This window comes from Oncorhynchus mykiss, chromosome 17 (genome assembly GCF_013265735.2).
Source record: "Oncorhynchus mykiss isolate Arlee chromosome 17, USDA_OmykA_1.1, whole genome shotgun sequence".
NCBI classification, from domain to species: domain Eukaryota; kingdom Metazoa; phylum Chordata; class Actinopteri; order Salmoniformes; family Salmonidae; genus Oncorhynchus; species Oncorhynchus mykiss.
The window spans coordinates 36,588,931-36,601,091 of NC_048581.1; the positions used below are offsets into that span (position 1 = coordinate 36,588,931).

The following is a 12,161-nucleotide window of genomic DNA, read 5'->3' on the forward strand; positions in this document are numbered from 1 at the left end:
GGCATAAGCTACGGACAATGAACACAATTGTCGTGTCATTAATCTGCTGCCATCACCTCATTTTTAGCATGATAATGCACGCAACATATCGCAAGGATTGTACAAAATTCCTGGACGGTGAAAATGGTCACCCATTGAGCATGTTTGGGATGCTCTGGATCGACTTGTGGTGGTCACACCAGATACTGACTGGTTTTCTGAAAAAACTGAAAGGTCTGTGCATGGCCCTGGTAGTTACTGTACACATGTGGAATAAACTTCAGCAAGTGAATGTGTAATTACACATTTCTTGTTCCAATTGTGTAATACCCAATTCCGCAACAACCCTATTACCATGTAAATGGCATAGTAAAACGTATGTAACTATTATGTTGTTAACACAGTTATTACTGTGTTAGTTCCATAATAATAAGGGCAACTTAATATAAAGTGTTACCTAATTTCATAATCCCAAATTGAACCTCCACAGCACCACATGGGCTTCATACTACTGTTAATACTTTATTTTCCGATTATTATTATTATTTTATCTATGACATAATGATAATGAAGAACAGTTGAAGTTACTTTCATCACTTCATACGGTCAGGTCAGGTTTGGATAATGTATCAGCCTTTAATTGTGAGTGAGAGTCGTACCTATTTCTCATCTCTTCTAACCTTCCATCCACTAATGATGAGTTAGTGATGTTGTTATTGTTGCTGCTGTTGAGCATTGGTCTCGCCCCTTAACTGTAGCTGGCTTCCTTTGTTTGCTGTACCATGTGATTTTTCTCCTTCAGCTCAGGCAGACTGCACTCCCCACCCCCATCATCTTCACTCTCCTTCCCTCTCATCTCATCTCTCTCTCTCTTGCTCTCCCGCTCCCTCTTGGATGGTTTGCTCTCGTTTTCCATCCCTCATCACTGCTCTGCTGCTCATGCCGTTTTCAGGCTCCCTCCCCCACACAAGCTGTGTGTGTGTGTGTGTGTGTGTGTGTGTGTGTGTGTGTGTGTGTGTGTGTGTGTGTGTGTGTGTGTGTGTGTGTGTGTGTGTGTGTGTGTGTGTGTGTGTGTGTGTGTGTGTGTGTGTGTGTGTGTGTGTGTGTGTGTTAAACAGGGAATTAAAATCAAATCAAAGGTTATTGGTCACATACCCGTGATTAGCAGATGTTATTGCGGGTGTAGCTTCTAGCTCCGTCAGTGCAGTAATATCTAACAAGTAATATCTAACAAATTACACAACATATACCCAATACACATAAATCTATGTAGGAATGAATTAAGACTATATGCATATGGACGAGCGATGTCAGAGCAGAACGGACTAAGAATAGAATAGTATAGAATACAGTATATACATATGAGATGAGTAATGCAAGATATGTAAATATTATTAAGTGAATGAGATGTATTTATTTTTTAACCTTTATTTAACTAGGCAAGTCAGTTAAGAACAAATTCTTATTTTCAATGACGGCCTAGGAACAGTGCCTGTTCAGGGGCAGAACGACAGATTTGTACCTTGTCAGCTTGGGGGTTTGAACTTGCAACCTTCTGGTTACTAGTCCAACGCTTTCACCACTAGGCTACCCTGCCGCCCCATACAGTAGAATAGTATAAAAAACAGGATATACATATGAGATGAGCAATGCCAGCTATGTAACCATTATTAAAGTGACTAGTGTTCCATTCCTTAAAGTGGCCAGTGATTTCTAGTCTATGCCTATATGCAGCAGCCTTAAATGTGCTAGTGATGGCTGTTTAACAGTGTAATGGCCTTGAGATAGAAGCTGTTTTTCAGTCTCTCGGTCCCAGCTTTTATGCACCTGTGCTGACCTCACATTCTGGATGATAGCAGGGTGAACAGGCAGTGGATCGGGTGGTTGATGTCCTTGATGATCTTTTTGGCCTTCCTGTGACATCAGGTGCTCTAGGTGTCCTGGAGGGCGGGTAGTTTGCCCCCGGTGATGTGCTGGGCTGACCACACCACCCTCTGGAGAGCCTTGCGGTTGCGGGCAGTGCAGTTGCCGTACCAGACGTTGATATAGCCCGACAGAATGCTTTCAATAATAAGAAACATTCACTTATGTAGGGTAGGGGGCAGCATTTGGATTTTTGGGTGAAAAGCATGCCCAAATTAAACTGCTTTCTACTCGGGCCCAGAAGATAGGATATGCATATTAGTAGATTTGGATAAAAAACACTCCAGAGTTTCCAAAACTGTTAAAATAATGTCTGTGAGTATAACAGAACTGATTTGGCAGGCGAAAACCTGAGAAAAATCCATTCAGGAAGTAGGATTCTTTTTGTTTGTTGTAGTTTTTCTATTCAATACCATAACAGTATCCATTGACTTAGGACTCAAATTGCAGTTTCTATGCCTTCCACTAGATGTCAACAGTCTTTAGAAATTGTTTCAGTCTTGTAATTCTGAAAAATGAAGGAGTAAGAGCAGTCTGAATGAGTGGACCCTGATGTGTCAGAACTTTTTCATGCGCACGACCAGAGAGAATGCCTTTCTTTGTTTACCTTTTATATTGACGACGTTATACGTTATTGTCCGGTTAATATATTATTGATCATTTAGGCTAAAAACAACCTGAAGATTGAATATAAACATCGTTTGACATGTTTCTAGTAGTGTGGGGGCTGTACTTTGACAAAGTGGGTCGGGTTATATCCTGCTTGGTTGACCCTGTCCAGGGGTATCGTCGGACGGGGCCATAGTGTCTCCCGATCCCTCCTGTCTTAGCCTCCAGTATTTAGGCTGCAATAGTTTATGTGTCGGGGAGCTAGGGTCCGTCTGTTATATCTGGAGTATTTCTCCGGTCTTATCTGGTGTCCTGTGTGAATGCTCACTCTAACTCTCTCTTTCTCTTTTTCTCCCTTTTCTCTCTTCTCTCGGAGGACCTGAGCCCTAGGACCATGCCTCAGGACTACCTGGCCTGATGATTCCTTGCTGTCCCCAGTCCACCTGGTTGTGCTGCTGCTCCAGTTTCAACTGTTCTACCTGCAGCTATGGAACCCTGACCTGTTCACCGGACGTGCTACCTTGTCCCGGACCTGCTGTTTTCGACTTTCTCTCTCTACCGCACCTGCGGTCTCTAACTCTGAATGATCGGCTATGAAAAGACAACTGACATTTACTCTTGAGGTGCTGACCTGTTGCATCCTCTACAACCACTGTGATTATTATTATTTGACCCTGCTGGTCATCTATGAACATTTGAACATCTTGGCTATGTACTAATCTCAACCCGGCACTGCCAGAAGAGGACTGGCCACCCCTCAGAGCCTGGTTCCTCTCTAGGTTTCTTCCTGGGTGTCTGCCTTTCTAGGGAGTTTTTCCTAGACTGTGCTTCTACATCTGCATTGCTTGCTGTTTGGGGTTTTAGGCTGGGTTTCTGTATAACACTTTGTGACATCGATTGATGTAAAAAGGACTTTATAAATAAATGTGATTGATTGAGTATGCGTAATGGTGGTTGCCAGGTGTGTGTAATGTGGGTTGTTGCTGGATATTAGCGGGAACTTACATTGATCCAGAGCATCCAAACATGCTCAATCAGTGACATCTCTGGTGAGTATGCAGGCCATGGAAGAACCGGGCCATTTTCAGCTTCCAGGAATGTTGCTGAAACATGAGGTGATGGAGGTTGATGAATTGCACGACAATGGGCCTCAGGATCTCGTCATTGATAAATGCAATTGTGTTCGTAGTTTATGCCTGCCTGCCCATACCATAACCTCACCGGGATTATGGGGCACATGGGGTACTCTGTTAACTTGTTATGGCTGCAATCCCGTTAACGGTATAATTGTCATCAACAACCGCTGAATTGCATAGCGCCACATTCAAACAATATTTCTAAAAATATTTATATTCATGAAATCACAAGTGCAATATAGGAAAACACAGCCTTTTGTTAATCCACCTGTCATGTCAGATTTTGAAAATATGCTTTACAGCGAAAGCAATCCAAGCTTTCGTGTAGGTTTATCGATCGCTCGACAAAACATTATGTACACTTAGCATCAAGTAGCTTGGTCACGAAAATCAGAAAAGCAATCAAATTAATCGTTTACCTTTGATGATCTTCGGATGTTTTCACTCACGAGACTCCCAGTTACACAATAAATGTTCCTTTTGTTCCATAAAGATTATTTTTATATCCAAAATACCTCAGTTTGTTTGGCGCGTTATGTTCAGAAATCCACAGGAAAGAGCGGTCACGACAACACAGACAAATTCCAAATAGTTTCCGTAATGTCCACAAGAAACATGTCAAACTTTTTTTATAATCAATCCTCAGGTTGTTTTTAAAATATATAATCGATAATATATCAACCCCAACTGTAGGAGAGGGAAAGGCAATGGCTGCCCAAACTCTGTTGTGTGAGCAAAACTCATGCAAACACCTGACGCGATGTTATCTTTCTGGTTCATTTTTCTAAAATAAAAGCCTGAAACTATGTCTGAAGACTGTTGACACCTTGAGGATGCGATAGGAAAAGGAATCTGGTTGATGTCCTTTAAATGGAGCAAAGGCAGGCTATGGAACATGGAGTTTTCAAAATAGAAGCCACTTCCTAGTTTGATTTTCCTCAGGGTTTCGCCTGCAATAACAGTTCTGTTATACTCACAGTCAATATTTTGACAGTTTTGGAAACTTTAGAGTCTTTTCTATCCAAAACTAATAATAATATGGATATATTAGCAACTGAGACTGAGGAGCTGGCCGTTTACTCTGGGCACCTTTTCATCCAAGCTACTCAATACTGCCCCTGCAGCCATAAGAAGTTAACAACGTTGACATCAGCAAACCGCTCACCATCTGCCCTGTACCGGTATAAACGGGATTCATCTGTAAAGAGCACACGTCTCCAGCGTGCCAGTGGCTATCGAAGGTGAACATTTACCCACTGAAGTCAGCCACGATGCCGAACTGCAGTCAGGTCAAGACCCTGCTGAGGACGACAAGCACACAGATGAGCTTCCCTGAGACGGTTTCTGACAGTTTCTGCAGAAAATCTTCGGTTGTGCAAACCAACAGTTTCATTAGCTGTCCAGGTGGCTTGTCACTGACAATCCTGCAGTTGAAGAAGTCAGATGTTGAGGTCCTGGGGTGGCGTGGTTAAACGTGGTCTGCTGTTGTGAGGCCGGTTGGACATACTACCAAATTCCCTAAAATGACATTGAAGGCTGCTGATGGTAGAGAAATTGTAAATTTCAGCTCATGAAACGTGGGACCAACACTTTCCATGTTGCGTTTGTATTTTTTTTTATTTTGGGGGGAGACAAACAGCTGACTGAAGACGGGACGGCCGGGCATTCATGCGGTTGAGTCCATTTCTGCGGTAACATTGACTTTTAACGTGATGAAACTTTGTTTCTTCTTGCTGACGGTTGCCTTCGTTGCACCGCCCCTCCCTGCACACATGCATATAACAAACAGAATCAATAGCACAGGCTTGGAACCTCTAACCCTGGCAATTTGACAGGTGAACTCATGGGTACACTTGCTGTAAAATAGGGGTAGGGTTGTAGAGAATCGAAGGACCATGAATGTAATAAGAAATCTTAGGTGCTGGCTTAAGGCCGGTAGCAACCACTACAGAATGTCCAGTCAGAAATAGGATGAAGCGGGTGTCCAGGTTCGGGGGAGTCTAATGGAAGAAGATGTCCACATTCACACATCACACACACACATCTGACCACTCATGGTTCAGATAACCGAGAATCATGTCCATTGAAAACTTACATTAACTATGCTTAATTAAACATCAGACATACAGGGATTTAGTCCACAGGAGGAAAAGTTCAGCAGGAGGGAAAACTGTGGAAGTGCTCATCAGGATGGGGAAAGCACGTTTCTGACCACACAGCGTGCTGGGGTCATAGACCAACTGAAACTGAAGTCCCGGGAATTAAGGCTGTTGATAGGCTGAACGAGATGTGATGATAAGTATTTGGCGTGACTTTGATCAATAAGACACTAACTAAAGTAAGGGCCCTCTGAATGGGAGACTAAACTGCCCGACTAGAGCTAACCATAAAGGATGGCCAGAATCAGCTGACTGTTTTAACACTTGCAAAGGCTGCCTGGTATTGTGATGCAATAATTTCCATAGTAATGTAGAATGTTAATTCGAATGATGTTAACTGGTGTGGATCATGCAATGGAATGTGTTTTTTGAAATGTCAGTTGAGTTGAATCAACAAATCACAGCACATATTGGTGGGTACACTTCCTTCTTTCACTTCCTGCTCTGCTCCTTGCACTGGCCACCAGTCCACCTATTATGCCATCATTGACATGAATGGGGACACCTATTCTATTCTTTCTATTTATATCGCAGCACATGCAGTCAGGAGTTGTAGAGGAGAAAATGTGTCCTTATAAAAAAAAAATGCTGTCGAACTGTTATTTCGGTGACCCCGGTATTTATTATGGATCCCCATTAGTTCCTGCCAAAGCAGCAGCTACTCTTCCTGGGGTCCAGCAAAATTAAGGCGTTTTATGCCATTTTAAAACATTAAAATACATTCACAGATTTCACAACACACAGTGTGCCCTCAGGCCACTACTCCACCACTACCACATATCTACAGTACTAAATCCATGTGTATGTATAGTAAATATGTTATCGTATGTGTATGTGTGTGTGTCTGTGTGTGTGTATGCATGTGTTCGTGCCAATGTTTGTGTTGCTTCACAGTCCCCGCCGTTCCATAAGGTGTTTTTTAATCTGTTTTTGTAAATCTAATTTTACTGCTTGCATCAATTACTTGATGTGGAATAGAGTTCCATGTAGTCATGGCTCTATGTACTACTGTGTGCCTCCTATAGTCTGTTCTGTACTTGGGGAATGTGAAGAGATTTCTTGTGGCATGTCTTGTGGGGTATGCATGGGTGTCTGTGCTGTGTGCCAGTAGTTTAGACAGACAGCTCTGTGCATTCAACATGTCAAGACCTCTCATAAATAAAAGTAGTGAGGAATTCAATCTCTCCTCCACTTTCAGCCAGGAGAGATTGACATGGATATTATTCATATTAGCTCTCTGTGTACATCCAAGGACCAGCTGTTCTGAGCCAATTGCAATTTTCCTAACTCCTTTTTTGTGGCACCTGACCACACGACTGAACAGTAGTCAAGGTGCGACAAAACTAGGGCCTTTAAGTCCTGCCTTGTTGATAGTGTTGTTAAGAAGGCAGAGCATCACTTTATTATAGACAGACTTCTCCCCATCTTAGCCTCTACTGTATCAATATGTTTTGACAATGACAGTTTACAATCTAGTGTTACTCCAAGCAGTTTCGTCATCTCAATTTGCTCAATTTCCAGATTATTTATTACAAGATTTAGTTGAGGTTTAGGGTTTAGTGAGTGTTTTGTTCCAGTTTTAGAAATATTTAGGGATAACTTACTCCTTGCCACCCACTCTGAAACTAACTGCAGCTCTTTGTTGAGTGTTGCAGTCATTTCAGTTGTTGTAGTAGCTGAAGTGTATAGTGTCGAGTCATCCGCATACATAGAAACTCTGGCTTTACTCAAAGTCAGTGGCATGTCACTAGTAAAAAATTGAAAATAGCAAGGGGCCTAAACAGCTACCCTGGAGAATTCCTGATTATAACTGGATTATATTTGATAGGCTTCCATTAAAGGACACCCTCTGTGTTCTGTTAGACAAGTAACTCTTTATCCACATTATAGCAGGGGTGTAAAGCCATAACACATATGTTTTTCCAACAGCAGACTATGATCGATAATATCAAAAGCAGCACTGAAGTCTAACAAGACAGCCCCCACAATTATTTTATCAGCCAATCATCAGTAATTTGTGTAAGTGCCGTGCTTGTTGAATGTCCTTCCCTAGAAGCATGCTGAAATTCTGTTGTCAATTTATTTACTGTAAAATAGCATTGTATCTGGTCAAATTTTTTCAAGAAGTTTACTTATGGTTGGTAACAGGCTGATTGGTCGACGATTTGAGCCAGTAAAGGGGGCTTTACTATTCTTGGGTAGCGGAATTACTTTAGTTTCCCTCTAGGCCTGAGGGCCCACGCTCTCTTGTAGGGTTAAATTGAGGAGGTGACAAATAGGAGTGTCAATATCGTTTGTTATTATCCTCAGTAATTTTCCATCTAGATTGTCAGACACTGGTGGCTTGTCATTGTTGATAGACAACAATAATTGTTTAACCTCCTCCACACTGACTTTATGGAATTCAAAAGTACAATTATTGTCTTTCATAATTTGGTCCGATATACTTAGATGGTAGTGTCAGTGTTTGTTGCTGGCATGTCATCCCTAGGTTTGCTTATCTTTCCAATGAAAAAGTAATTAAAGTAGTTTGCAATATCAATGGGCTTTGTGATGAATGAGCCATTTGATTCAATAAATAAAGGAGCCAAGTTGGCTTTTTTCCACATATTTCATTTAAGGTGTCCCAAAGGTTTTTACTATCATTCTTTATATCATTTATCTTTGTTTCATAGTGTAGTTTCTTTTTCTTTCGTTTAGTCACACGATTTCTTAATTTGCAGTACGTTTGGCAATCAGTTGGGCTGCCAGATACCTTTGCCTCATCCCTCTCAATCATACAATTTTTCAATTCCTCATCAATCCAAGGGGATGTAACAGTTTTTACAGTTATTCTCTTAATGGGTGCGTGCTTATTAGTAACTGGAATAAGTAGTTTCATAAATGCGTCAAGTGCAGTGTCTGGTTGCTCCTCATTACACACCACAGACCAGCAAATATTCTTTACATCATCATCATACTTTTTGTATGAGCTCTTATACACTATATTAGGCCCAGCCTTTGGAAATTTGGTTTTCGTAAATATGGCTATTATATTGTGAAGCTAATTAGACGTAGACTTACTCATGTTATTTACATTGTGCAGGGCGAGTTGCATAAAGTGGTCTTCCTACTATTGCACACCGCCTCAGTGCTGACAGTGTAGCTCTGGTTTATAGGCTCATGATTACTGCTTACAATAGCTGTAGGATAAACAGATGTATTCGGTGCAATTAGGGGTACATAAATTAAATGACTTAACATCATGTACATTTGATGCAGCATTATGACGACTCATTGTCGGGATTAACTGAGATTAACTTGGATCATTTACCAGTCATTGTTTCAACGCAGCCTTGAAATGCGTGGACAGAGTCCAGGAGCCAAGATGATTTGGATGGACTTCGTAATTCCTGTAGAGTATCTTCTGTTTCCAGAAGTTGTAAAAGTTATCTATAAAAGTGACTCCAGCAGAGCTACAGTAGTCTTTTAGCCAGATGTGTAATGCCAGCAGCAAATTTTTCACACCCGGCGGCCCAACGATGATACTGGACCTGAAATTATTGGTCTTTTTTTGTAGTCTGAATGAAGCTGAGTAGAAATGTGGAGGGGGGAGGATCTACTAAGAACGTAATTAGACAAGAGGACGGCAAAGAGTCACAGCCTTTTCCACTGGGTCAGGGACCAGACAGCCCAAAAACGACCACCGTGTTGGAGAGAATCGTCTTTACCTTCTTTGTGTTGTTACTAGCCCTTTTCCAATACCTCAGAAATGCACAATTATTTCCTTGAGATAATCACAGATCAGTGGTTACCAACCTATTTCTTTCACAAATCCAACCAATTCAGATATATTATCACTGAAAGGGAGGGAGGAAGGAAGGATGCATTTCAAATAGGGCCATAGTGATCCTGGGGAAGTAGCCTAGCTGTTGACTTTGGGGAGCAGGAAATGTCCTAAGGTCAACTGGGGTGTAAACCCTGGATAAGGATTGTGAGGGAGTTAAATCCTAGTTCATGGCCTATAATTTGATCACATCAGTGGCTGTTTCTTGAGTTATTGTTTCATTTTCAATACAAATAAAATGACATCCCTCTTGAGCAAATATTCAATGTTATTCATTAATCCGCTACTACACCTACTATCCCATATTTTCCTCTATTTTTCACACGATATTGCAGAAGTACAGTATGAAGTGGCCTGTCTTACTACCTGCTCATATTCAGCCAACATTTTTAAATTGTTAAGCGAGTGAAGCATGTGGCTATTTTTATTTTTGCTGTGGAAACAATAAGCCCACTGAAGCCTGTCCAAATTACTTATTGTTTTTCCTGGTATGGGGGATAAGGAACCCATTGTCTTGGTTTGTGGTGGCTTCATGCTACATACAGTGCCTTGCGAAAGTATTCGGCCCCCTTGAACTTTGCGACCTTTTGCCACATTTCAGGCTTCAAACATAAAGATATAAAACTGTATTTTTTTGTGAAGAATCAACAACAAGTGGGACACAATCATGAAGTGGAACGACAATTTATTGGATATTTCAAACTTTTTTAACAAATCAAAAACTGAAAAATTGGGCGTGCAAAATTATTCAGCCCCTTTACATTCAGTGCAGCAAACTCTCTCCAGAAGTTCAGTGAGGATCTCTGAATGATCCAATGTTGACCTAAATGACTAATGATGATAAATACAATCCACCTGTGTGTAATCAAGTCTCCGTATAAATGCACCTGCACTGTGATAGTCTCAGAGGTCCGTTAAAAGCGCAGAGAGCATCATGAAGAACAAGGAACACACCAGGCAGGTCCGAGATACTGTTGTGAAGAAGTTTAAAGCCGGATTTGGATACAAAAAGATTTCCCAAGCTTTAAACATCCCAAGGAGCACTGTGCAAGCGATAATATTGAAATGGAAGGAGTATCAGACCACTGCAAATCTACCAAGACCTGGCCGTCCCTCTAAACTTTCAGCTCATACAAGGAGAAGACTGATCAGAGATGCAGCCAAGAGGCCCATGATCACTCTGGTTGAACTGCAGAGATCTACAACTGAGGTGGGAGACTCTGTCCATAGGACAACAATCAGTCGTATATTGCACAAATCTGGCCTTTATGGAAGAGTGGCAAGAAGAAAGCCATTTCTTAAAGATATCCATAAAAAGTGTAGTTTAAAGTTTGCCACAAGCCACCTGGGAGACACACCAAACATGTGGAAGAAGGTGCTCTGGTCAGATGAAACCAAAATTGAACTTTTTGGCAACAATGCAAAACGTTATGTTTGGCGTAAAAGCAACACAGCTGAACACACCATCCCCACTGTCAAACATGGTGGTGGCAGCATCATGGTTTGGGCCTGCTTTTCTTCAGCAGGGACAGGGAAGATGGTTAAAATTGATGGGAAGATGGATGGAGCCAAATACAGGACCATTCTGGAAGAAACCTGATGGAGTCTGCAAAAGACCTGAGACTGGGACAGAGATTTGTCTTCCAACAAGACAATGATCCAAAACATAAAGCAAAATCTACAATGGAATGGTTCAAAAATAAACATATCCAGGTGTTAGAATGGCCAAGTCAAAGTCCAGACCTGAATCCAATCGAGAATCTGTGGAAAGAACTGAAAACTGCTGTTCACAAATGCTCTCCATCCAACCTGTTTTGCAAGGAGGAATGGGAAAAAAATTCAGTCTCTTGATGTGCAAAACTGATAGAGACATACCCCAAGCGACTTACAGCTGTAATCTCAGGAAAAAGTGGTGCTACAAAGTATTAACTTAAGGGGGCTGAATAATTTTGCACGCCCAATTTTTCAGGTTTTGATTTGTTAAAAAAGTTTGAAATATCCAATAAATGTCGTTCCACTTCATGATTGTGTCCCACTTGTTGTTGATTCTTCACAAAAAAATACAGTTTTATATCTTTATATTTGAAGCCTGAAATGTGGCAAAAGGTCGCAAAGTTCAAGGGGGCCGAATACTTTCGCAAGGCACTGTACATTGCCTGTGTGTTGCGCTTTAATGATGCTGTAGTAATTGTTGTATAATGGTACTGGTGAATTATTTAATTTGAGTCATTTCCCCTGAGCTTCAGTTGAAAGTGTTCTACATGCACATATACACAGGCACGCACGCACGCAGCACGCACACACACAAACACATGCACACACTTACACACAGAGTATTCGGAGGCTTTGAGACTCCATTATCAGAGGGAGGTTGTAGTACATTTGCTCTGGACTGGCTAAATGAGACCCAAGATGAAAGCAAGGTGTTGTTCCTCAGTGCAATACATACCAATTCAAATGAAATCCTATTAAGGTTTTTCATTGTTGATGATGTAATTGATCTTGTGTGTTACCAGACCATACCTTCAG

General features: G+C 41.4%; 1 protein-coding gene across 2 annotated transcripts in view; it reads left to right on the forward strand.

The window, feature by feature from the left end:
• The window catches only part of mmp24 (matrix metallopeptidase 24), a 67,749-nt gene that overhangs the window by 14,960 nt on the left and 40,628 nt on the right, over window positions 1–12,161 (forward strand). The window lies entirely within an intron of this gene.